Source organism: Echinops telfairi, unplaced genomic scaffold, assembly GCF_000313985.2.
Source record: "Echinops telfairi isolate 266 unplaced genomic scaffold, ASM31398v2 ScPeMD7_655;HRSCAF=1070, whole genome shotgun sequence".
NCBI classification, from domain to species: Eukaryota; Metazoa; Chordata; class Mammalia; order Afrosoricida; family Tenrecidae; genus Echinops; species Echinops telfairi.
The window spans coordinates 35574919-35586665 of record NW_022104553.1 but is presented as its reverse complement, the minus strand read 5'-3'; the positions used below and the strand labels follow the sequence as shown (position 1 = coordinate 35586665).

Sequence of the window (11747 nt, the reverse complement as noted above, 5' to 3'; positions counted from 1 at the left end):
ATGTATATAATTCAGGAATGAAATATAGGTGGTAATCAAACTTATTTTTCTTCTGAAAGATGTTCTGGAACAAAATAATTGGAGATCCTGGTCTAAATCTGGATCACTTTTGGCTTTGTCAGAACTTTGGCAGTTGCCTTCCAAGTGATCTCTACAACTCTTGCCTCCCCTCCCCAGTCCTTTTCCACACTGCACCCTTTAAAGCCACAAAAGTGGTCAAGTTACCCCTTAAAGCTCTTTACTTTTTTAAGCTCTCAGGTAATCACCCAACTTTTCACCAAACTCAGAACAGTTGGATGCACCTGATTCCTCTACTGGAATGTCCTTCCATCCCTTCTTTTAAGTATTCCAGACTTCTCTTTTTTCAACTTAACTCCTGCTCATTTCCTGGGGGAAGAATTCCCTGACTAGGTGAGAGGACAGAATAGCTAACTCCTCTCTCCACTTTCCCTTCCTACCACTTGTCACAACTGGCACTCTATCATCATACGAATATGTGACTTAAATTTTATTGTCCCCCACACTCAAGAAAGAAGCCTACGTGCTAAGGTGACCAAATTTAAAGCTGGGCATTACCCAGCTGGGACCGTGCCCGGCACCTCAGAAACACTCTAATTCAGTAATCAATTACAAAACAGGAGCCACGACCCTGCAGCGGACCCTTCCCGTCCGCAGGCCCGGCGGGGCGGAGAACAAGAGCGGCTCCGTCGGCTCCAGCGGCCTGTCGTCAACCTTACCGTGACTGTACCACGTGGGAGCTTCTCGGTCCCGGGGGAACCAGGCTCAGGGACACTCGCGCCCGGAGCCGCTCGGAGCCGCGTAGGGCGGGGGCGGGGCCGGGGCGGGGCCGGCCGGAGACGTCACTTCCGGTGTACACAGCAGGTCGAGGGCGGTGCGCTGGCGGCCGGGTGCGTCGCAGGTGAGGAGCGGGGCGCGAGTGGGCTGCGCCGGGCGCCGGCGGAGGGAGGTGGGAGGTGGGCCGTCGGCTGCGGTGGGGTCGGCGGCAGGGCGAGACTGTGGGGGGACGGCTTCTCTAGAGGGGCGCAGGTCGTTCGGGAGCCAGGGCGCCCGCCCGCTGTGGAGGACGCCGGTCTCCGAGGGCGCTGGCCCGGGCGGACGGAAACCCGGAGGGGCCTCCCGGCGAGCGTCCCTGAGAGGGGCGCGGCTGGGACCCCGCGGAGTGCGTCGCGGACAGGACGGGCCAGGCTGTGGGGGAGGTGCGCCCTCCGCCGCCGAGGCCGGGGCCCCGGAGGTCGGCGCGGCGCGGGCACCGGCTCCCGGAAGCCCGCCGTGCTGTCCGTACCGGGCTGGCGGCCTGTGGGCGGCAGGAGGGGAGGCCGGGGTCCGTGGAGCTGGCGGGGACGCGGCCCTCACGCCGCCCCGCGGCCGCCCGGCTGGCTGTGCACGCCGCCGCCGCCGCCGCCGCCGCCGCCGTGGAACACGATTTTCCGGTCCGGTGAAGGCCGCGGGAGGGTCGCGTCTGAGGAAGACTCACGCTCGGGAGTCCAGGGAGGGATCGGGAGTGAGCAGGGCGAGGGACGAAGCAAGCTTGGCTGGCATGATAAGAATTTTGTTTGCCAGATTAAAAAAAAGAATTATGTTTGCCAGATACAAACTCCAGCTTTTTTTGGGTTGGGTGGGTTGAGACACCAATTTGGAAATATATTTTAAGATAACCCCCCCCCTCACACACACACACACACACACATTGTAAAAAGCAGTTCATTTTCACTGTACAACATTTGAGACGACACAAAACGTATAGGGGAGACAATGGAAATCACCCAGCAGCCTATCACTCAGTGACAACTAACATTTTGGGGTAACAATAACAAATAGATCAGGCATCAAAGAACAAAAAAATCATTGTGTGCTCACCTACATGATACGATCGCTGAAGACAAATGGGTGCATAAGCAAATGTGGTGAAGAAAGCTGATGGTGCCCGCCTATCAAAAGATACAGCATCTGGGGTCTTAAAGGTTTGAAGGTGAACAAGTGACCATCTAGCTCAGAAGCAACAAAGCCCACATGGAAGAAGCACACCAGCTGGTGCAATCACGAGGTGTGAAGGGGTCGGGTATCAGGCATCATCAGAACAAAAAATCATATAGTGAGTGAGGCGGGGAGTGCAGAGTGGAGACCCAAAGCCCATTTGTAGGCCACTGGACATTCCCTTACTGAAGGGTCTCTGGGAGAAGACGAGCCAGTCAGGGTGCGATGTAGCAACGATGAAAATACAACTTTCCTCTAGTTCCTAAATGCTTCCTCCTCCCCCACTATCATGATCCCAATTCTACCCTACAAATCTGGCTAGACCAGAGGATGTACACTGCTACAGATAGGAACTGGAAACAGGGAATCCAGAGCGGATGATCCCTTCAGGACCAGTGGTGTGAGTGGCGATACTGGGAGGGTAGAGGGAGGGTGGATTGGAAAGGGGGAATTGATTACAAGGATCTACATCGACCTCCTCTCTTGGGGACGGGCCACAGAAAAGTGGGTGAAGGGAGGCGTTGGACAGGGCAAGATATGACAAAATAATAATTTATAAATTATCAAGGGTTCATGAGGGAGGGGGAACAGGGAGGGAGGGAAAAAATGAGCTGATACCAGGGAGGGGCTTAGGTGGAGAGCAAATGTTTTGAGAATGATGAGGGCAATGAAATGTACAAATGTGCTTTACACAATTGGTGCCTGTATGGATTGTGATAAGAATTGTATGAACCCCTAATACAATGATTTAAAAAAAACCAATAACAAATAGATGTGGTGTGGTGGCATTGTTGCCAGCAAGGATCCTTGGTGGCATAGAGAGTTGGGAGTTGGGCTATGAACCAAAAGTTCAAACCCACTAGCTGTCCCGTGGGAGAACTACGATGTTACCTGCTTCTGTAAAGATCCATAGGAAACCCTCCGGGCCAGTTCTACTCTGCCCTGTAGGTTCACAGTGAGTCGGAATGGACTCGATAGCAGTGAGTTAGAAGGTGGTTTTGTTTTTTACTGTTATTGGTTTCATAGCAGGAACCTTGGTGATGTGCTTACGAGTTGGGGTGCTAACCATAACGTCGTGGCTCAAAACCACCAGCTGCTCCGTGGGAGAAAGACGAGGCTTTTTCCAGTAGAGTTTTGGGCACCCATGGGGGTGATTCTACCCTGCCCCTATAGGGTTACTCTGAGTTGGCTTCGACTCGCACCAGTGAGTTTGCTTTGGTTTTGGTGTCATAGTATACATTTTTTAACGGTCTTTATTGATGAATATTTAGGTTATTCCCAATTCTTTATAGTTAACAATTTTATATCAAAATAATTTGTCAGATTTTTGTCTTAGGATAAATTTACAAATAGAGTCAAAGGTAACACACTCATTTTCTAAACAGTAATTTTTCCTCTTTTGACTTTAGGTGTCACGTAATTGCCAAGTAGTTAGTTAGGTTTTATTAAAGAAACTATGTTGTTGAGTGCTTGTAATTCATTCCTACTAGAAGCAACCCCATATGAGAGTAGAACTGTCTCAGGGCTTTGTTTGATGTTTTAGTAAAATTTTCACCAAAGCAGGTCTTTCTCCACCTAAACCCACAAACCAATTGTGTAGTTGATTCCAGCTCCTGGTGAGCCTGGGACAAGAGTAGAACTGCTTCCTTGGGTTTCTGAGACTAAATCTTAATGGGAGCAGTCTCATCTTTCTATCAAGGTGGTTTTGAACTGCAGACACTGCAATTAACAGCTCAAGTTATAACCACCACTCAAAACAACAACAAAACCAGCCACCATCAGAACTCAGAATAACCATCACTGGTTGGATTTATATGTCAGCCTCTGGTTAACAGCCTGATACCTAAGCATAGCACCACTATGGGCTCCTGAAGAAACTATACCCACTGCCACCTTGTAGTCCATTCTGACTCCCAGCAACCCCTTAGGACAGAGTAGAACTGCTCGTTAGAGTTTCTGTGACTAAATTTTTCTGGGAGCAGGCAGCCTCAATTTTCTCCCTCACAGCACCTGGTGGGCTTGAACTACCCACCCTATAGTTAGCCCACTGCACCACCGTGACTCTTGAAGAAACTGTACCTGCCCTTTAAACATATTTTAGACTTAAAATTGCATATTCCTAAGGCTTTACTTAAAATTTTGATACTTGTGTATACTAAGATATTTTCTTTCTTTTTTTATTTTTTAATTTAATTGTGAATTGGGTGAAGGTTTTCTGGTCCGATCAGTGTTCTATTCAGTTCATACTCATTCCATTCATAGTATCTTGTGTTTTTTTTTTTCTTCTTTTTTTTTGAGTGAGTGAGAGTCAGTCAGTGAGGCAGTGAGTGAGTGAGGCAGTGAGTGAATGTCAGTGAATGAGACAGTGAGTGAGTGAGAGTGAGGCAGTGAGTGAGTGAGTCTATCTTGTGTTTTTTATAGCTTACCCATTACAGCTCCAGGAAACATTTTATGTTTGAGGTGTGTTTATTGTAAAATGTTTAAATAGTTTATTACTATTTCACTTGTTTTCTTGCTGACAAGATAGCAAACTCCATATGAAGAGTTCCTGCTTGTTCTGGCAACTTTTCAGTCTGGCATTTGAGATTCTAATCTTCCTCTATTTTTGCACATGAATAGGTAGGTTAACATTGGAGACCAAGATAGAAAAGTTCTCAGATTCCCTTGGCAAGCCTAGATTTTCAATCTAAAATTATCTCTGGAATCTTGTAAGAGTGCATATTTCAGACATTCTTTTAAAAAAAGTTTACACATACTTAATTTTGCTGAAAATTTTGCTAGCTATTCTGTTGAAAACCCAAGACCTAATACACCAAGAACTTTGTTGGGGGTGGGGAGAGGAAAGAAGGTGTGTATTCCAAAACTGTTGGGAAAAGAAAAATTGTGTCTAAGGTTAGGATGTCACATGAATTCTGTGAGCACTCTTTCCTGTCTGGATTTTGACCTTCCTATGCAGAGGAAGAATGTTCATTTGAATAAGGGATTGATTTGGTGTTAGAGAAAAAGCTAGATGCCGTTTTCTCTTGCACAAGTTCAGAGAGCCTCTTTTGTCCTCATCCAGTCTAAAAAGCTGAACTTGTAAGGGATTGTGCTCTCCCAAAATTGTCCCCTTGAGCATCCCCTAGTTGGCAGGTGCTGTGGCTATTTCGTACTCATTCCTCTTGACCTTTGCCATTGTATTTGGCATAGCAGGATGCTCTTTTTTGCTGTTGTGAATCTTCTCTTGGTTGGACTTCTTGACTTGGAGCCAGTTGTGGTTGTTTACTTAACTTTGTGACTCTTGGCCACTTGTCCTTCCTCTTTCTACATTTGCCTGGCGGTATTTTCTAAGGCCTACCTTCATGCCCTCTCCTCTAATACACTCCTTCCCAGTAATGCCACTTCTATAAGAGGAGGTGGAGTGACACAGTAGCTGCAAACACAGTGGGCTCAAACATAACAATTGTGAGGATGGTGCAGGATTGGGCTGTGTTTCTCTCTGTTGTACCAAGGGTTGCCATGAGTCAGAACCAGCTCAAGGACACCCGACAACAACAAATCTAGAGAACCTTTGGGTTAGTAATTGAGTGCCTACTCACTGCATCACCAGGGCACCTTGTTACCAGTTGACATTTCACATCTCATCTCCTTTTTTGCTCTGGTTTGTATGTGCCCTTTGCATTCTATTTATATGTGTTGATTTAGATTTTGCGTACCTTGTGTCTCAGTCCTAAGGAACTTCAGGCTTAATCTGGGCGCAGTCTGGTTAAGAAAAATAAGACCAAGTGGATTTATTCATGAATTCAGTTAGTGCTAGGGCACACAAAGAGCCCTGGAGGTGCTGTCAGGTAAGTAGTGGACTGCCAACTGCAAGGTTGGTGCTTCAAACCCACCAGCAACACCTCGGGAGAAAGATGAAATTGACTGGTCCTATAAATATTTTCAGCCTATATAGATAGAGTCACTGTACATCGGAATCCTCTAGACAGCAGTGGGCTTTTTTTTTTGGTACAGAAAATGAGGAAGACCTTCAGCAAGGTGGTGTGACAGTGGATGCAAAAAATGGGCTCAAACATAGGAACAATTGTGAGGACGGCGCAGGACTGGGAGTGTTTCCGTGTATTGTTTTTAGGATTGCTTCAAATGAGAGCCAACTCACGCCATCTGACAACACCTTCGTGTGTAGCTGGACTGGAATTTTGTAGTACAGAGCTGAAACACACACACCATGGGAAAGGAGGTTAAACAAACCAGAAGGTATTTTTATGTGCCTCGAAGGAGAGACATCGAGTAATCTCTGTTAGGTTTTAGCCATCCTGCCAGTTTTGTTCAACCAGAACTTAAAGCAAATGTTCTAGGAACCATTTTGTATTTGTGAAATATTAAGTATTTAGTATGAAAATGAAATCAGAATATGTGTTACCCAAATCAGTTACTAGGAAGCCCTAATAGTGCAGTTAGTTAAGCTTTGTGCTGTTAACTGTTAAGGTTGGCTGCTCGAACTCGCTATTGGCCCCACGGGAGAAAGATGTGGCACCTGCTTATGTAAAGAGCCTTCGAAACACAAAGAGCACTTCTACTCAGTCTTGTAGGGTTGCTCTGATTTGGAAGTGACTGAACCAAAGGTGGTTCAACTATAAAACTATTATGTCAACTATAAAAAAGATACAAGGGAGGGAGACAATTTGTAAGTGTAGTTTGAAGAACTTTGGGGAAAACTTTAAATTCAACCAAAATGACCTAGCTGTGACCCCAGGAAGGCATGATTGGAATGTGTAGCTAGAAAACTTAAACTTGATTTTATATCCTCAGGAGAAGACTGTTTTTAAAAGGAGAGTGAGGAAGGGGGAGGATCTGGAGAGGACTTGGTGGTGCTTGGTGTGTCTGTAGTACTTCCTGGGGGCTCTAGGAGGGGTGGAGATCAGGGAGCTGTGTGCAGATATGTCCCTGTTAGTGCCTCCAGCCCTGAGGGGCTGTCCCTCACTCTGCTTCTGTGCTCCTCCTACCCGCCAGATGGGACACAGCTTCATGTGGTGATTTCTTGTCAAGGAGAGAATATGAGTGGCTGTGAGCTTGGCATCTAGACTGCCCGTGTCAAATCCTGGTCTCAGAGGCTGCCTCATCTGTTTCCTCGTCTGTAGAGTGGGAATAATGGCAGCCCTTTCCTTCTAGTGTGGTTGGCAGGGCTTCTAGCACATCACCCAACCCAGTAACTGTGAGGGCTTGTTAGTACATACAAACTTGGGAACTGGCCCTCTGGTTAATCAATCATCTCTAAGCTACTGCCCATGAACCTGCATGTTCCTGGTGCACTGCCAAAGCTGAGAACCAGGTGGTAGGAAGCAGTGACAGACAGGCTTTCCATCAACTGCTCATCTTATCGTCAGAGAAGGCTTCCTGGAGAAGGCTGTGTTTGAGCTGAGCACTGTGAGAAAAAGCTAGTCCAGCTGGATAAACAATCTGGAGGAGAAAACAACGGACCGGTGGTTCTGGGGGGACTGGGAGAGGGGGAGGTGGGGGAAAGGAAGTGGTGTTAACCAACCCAGGGACAAGGGAACAACAAGTGATCCAAAATCACTGGCAAGGATGGTGTAAGAGGCCTGGTAGGGATTGATCAAGGGCAATGTAACCAAAAGGAATTACTGAAACCCAAATGAAGGTTGAGCATGATAGTGGGACAAGAAGAAAGTAAAAGGAATAGAGGAAAGAACTAAGTGGCAAAGGGTATTTATAGAGGTCTAAATACAGGCATGTACATATGTAAATATATTTATATATAATGTTGGGGAAATAAATCTGTGTGCATATATGTATAGGTTTAATATTAAGGTAGAAGATGGACATTGGGCCTCAAGTACTCCCTCAATACAAGAACACATTGTTCTATTAAACTGGCATTCCATGATGCTCGCCTTCCCAACACAGATGTTGAAGACAAATGGGTGCATAAGCAAATGTGGTGAAGAAAGCTGATGGTGCCCGGCTATGGAGAGATATAGCATCTGGGGTCTTAAAGGCTTGAAGGCAACCGAGTGACCATCTAGCTGAGAAGCAACAAAGCCCACATGGAAGAAGCACCCCAGCCTGTGTGATGATGAGGTGTCGATGGGATCAGGTATCAGGCATCAAAGAACAAAAAATATCATTTTGAATAAGGGGGAGTGCGGATTGGGGACCCAAAGCCCATATGTAAGCAACTGGACATCCCCTTACAGAAGGGTTGCGGGGAGGAAACGAGCCAGTCAGGGTGCAGTGTAGCAATACAACTTTGTTCTAGTTCTTAAATGCTTCCCCCCCACCCTAACTATCATGATCCCAATTCTACCTTACAAATCTGGCTAGACCAGAGGATGTACACTGGTACAGATAAGAACTGGAAACACCAGGATTCCACGACAGATAAACCCCTCAGGACCAGTGGTGAGAGTGGCGATACTGGGAGGATGGAGGGAAGGTAGGGTAGAAAGGGGGAACTGATTACAAGGATCTACATGTGACCTCCTCCCTGGAGGACGGACAACAGAAAAGTGGGTGAAGGGAGACGCTGGACAGTGTAAGCTGTGACAAAATAATAATTATAAATTATCAAGGGTCCCTGAGGGAGAGGAGCACGAGGAGGGAGGGAAAAAAATGAGCTGATACCAAGGGCTCAAGTAGAAAGCAAATGCTTTGAGAATGATGATGGCAACAAATGAACAGATGTGCTTGACACAATGGATGTATGTATGGATTGTGATGAGTTGTATGAGCCCCCAATATATGATTTTTTTTAAAAAATGAACCAAACAGGAAGTCCAGAACTGAAAATAAAACTTGTTAAAAAAAAAAAGCTAGTCCAGTGCCAGTAAAGAGGGAGGACTCTCCATGTGGGGGCACAGAGACGAGCATGTATGCATGATACAATGGATCTTGCAGAAGCCAGAACCTGTGTAAGATGGAAAGCCGTCAGAGGGGAAATAAAAATATTTTTCACTAAACGGGGAGAAAGGTGGCAGGACTGCACCCTGTCAAAGGTGGAAAACTTTTCAGACCTGGAAAAACAAGACTGCCGCTTAGAATTCTGGCCTCCGCAAGTTCCACTGAATATTTGAGCTGCAGGAAATTCAGGGTTAAGGACAGACAGGTGTGAGTAGCAAAAAGAAGGAAATGAAGTTTAAAAGGAAAGTGGAGCATTTTTAGGAGAAATAATTCATAGCAGTATCTAACTTGCTTAAGTGGTAACTCTGTGCCGGGACTATTCTTGAGGCCGTAGATTCACTGTGCTGCTCAAGTTTTGTGCTGAGTGCTTTGGGTATGTTCCCTGATGGTGTGGTGGGCCACTAACCATAAAGCCAGCAGTTTGAACCTACCTGCCCTGCAGTGGGAGAAATAGGAGTCCGACTCCCTTAATGACCGTCTGTTTCATGTGTACTAGGAACCCTGGTGGTGCCTTGGTTAAGAGCTTGTCCCACCAGCTGCTCCACAGGATATGACTGTCTGCTTTGTCCTATAGGGTTGCTATGAATTGGAATCAACTAGAAGGCAACACAAATATGAGGGGACTTGAACATTTCTTGGACATTTTCTATTTGAATTCCATTTTCCACCCAATTTTTGAAGTCTCCTTGTAGTTTTAAATAAGTGTCTGCCACATGTATGACCATCATTAGAGAAAGAATGTAGCTTGTAAGTTAAAAGCAAAAAGTCAGTCTTCTGTTCCAATCCTACCTCTTCTACTTTCTTAGCTGTGTGATCTTGGGCAAGTCACGTAACTTCTCTTTCCCTCAGTTTATCCTTTTTGAAAGTGGGGGGTGGGGTGGGGGGGCACGTACAAAATCCTACCTCATGGGGCTGTAGTGAGACTTGAATGAACTACTATTTACAAAGTGCTTAGAACAACTAATTGTTGATGGTATTGTTACAGTCCTGTACACCCTCTACACTGTATGTGAAGACATGTCCATCTTCTGTCTGGTGGAGGGGCAGGGAGCACCTACAGTTCGTTATGGGAAAGACAGCATGTAAAGCTGTGATGACAAGCAGTGACAGGGAAGGCTACAGGGATTCCGGCAATGCTTCTTGGCAATGAAATTGGTCAGATAGTTGAGAGAATGAATGTTGAAAATGTAACTTACAGAGAAGTGAAATGAGAGAAAAGAAACTTGTTTCAAGGGTCACGGATGGTTTAAGGTAGAAGAGCCAGAAGTCAGGAGCCCAGAGAGCTGATATTGGGACAATAGCAGTGCTTTGTCGTCGTTTATTAGGCAGAAGTTTTACTTCTTGGTGTATAGGAAATAGTGATATGATTTATAAATGATAGCGCTGGACTCAAAGCAGGGAAGCAATGCAGTGCACTTGTGATCTTCGAAATGGCTGTGAGGTACTCCTGTGTACTTCACTAACTCTTTAATGCAGGACATGAAGGATAGTTCCAGGTTGGTGGCTTGTAGATAATGCTGCCAGGAGTGTCCTTGACACAGACCACCACATTTACTCAGTCTATTTTAAGCATTCATGCCGAGATCTGGTATCAGTTTTAAAAATTACTTTTCAACCATGTTTTGACTTTGTTCTTTGTGTTTGGGTCACTGCCAGGTAGATGCGTTTTCCAATTGAAGGGAATTATGATGGGAAGTTTTTGAATGAGGAATTAAAATTAGATATCGGAACAACAAGAATAAAATGAAGAATATATAAAAAAGTAGATATCACTTGAAAAATGTCTAATTTTCTTATTATAGGTGATGCTGAGATTGTCTATTAAAGATGCTAGTTATGACCAGGGTACCTGGGAATACCTAACTCTTGGCTTCCCCTCTTTCCCAGTTTCCAGAGGTGAATAAGTTGAAAGCCATCGCTACCAGGGTTTCCAGTTCATAGGTGCATAGATTTATAGCAAACAAAATGTAATTGAGCATGTTTCTGCAGTCAGTAGATGGCTGAAGACAAGTTCTCTCAGTAATATACTTATATGAGTCTCATAAGGCACCCTCAAAATTTAGGATACCTTTTTGTAGGGGGCATTGAGTTTATGTCAGTGGTGGCAGAATAATTTGGAAAAGGATATCAAAAATGGTTGTACAACACAGAGTATACTGCCTATACTCAGGTATAAGCTGACCCAAATATCAGCCGAGACACCTAATTTTACCACAAAAACTGCATTAAAAATGTGCTAAAGGGCTGGTCATCCACAAGGTCCACAGTTCAAAACCACCAGCAACTCTGCTGGAGAAAAATGAGCTGAAAAACTTGGCTTATACACAAGTATATATGGTAATCAGTGACACTGAGTTATACAAGTAAAAGTTGTGGAACTGGAGAATGTTCTTTTATGTATATTTTTGCCACAATTAGAAAAAATTACATGAATAACAATGACTTCAAGAAAGAAGAAAATGTTCTAGAATTGAATATGGTGACTGACAAATGTACAAGTCTTCTTGGTATGATTAAATTATTGAATTGTATGGCGTGGATGAAGTACTAATAAAACTTAAAAATTTTAGGATGCTTTTTGTGCCATTGGGGTGGGGGTGGGGGATTAGTTTGAAGAGCTCATACCATTTTTTAAAATCATTTTTTGGTGGGCTCATACAGCTCTAATCACATCCATCCATTGTGTCAAGCACATTTGTACATTTTTTGCCATCACCATTTCTTTCTACTTGAGCCCTTAGTATCAGTTCCTAATTTTTCCCAACCTCCCCACCCTTCCTCCTTCACAAACCCTTGATAATTTATGAATTGTTATTATTTTTTCATGTCTTACACTGACCGATGTCTCCCTTCAC

General features: G+C 45.0%; 1 protein-coding gene across 3 annotated transcripts in view; it reads left to right on the top strand.

The window, feature by feature from the left end:
- The first annotated feature begins 891 nt into the window (after positions 1-891).
- GARRE1 (granule associated Rac and RHOG effector 1) overlaps positions 892-11747 on the top strand; it is a 123364-nt gene continuing 112508 nt past the window's right edge. For all 3 annotated transcript variants that reach the window (XM_045292476.1, XM_045292475.1, XM_045292473.1), the window contains exon 1: positions 892-919. The gene's annotated coding sequence lies outside the window, so the exon portion shown is untranslated. The remainder of the gene's footprint in view (positions 920-11747) is intronic.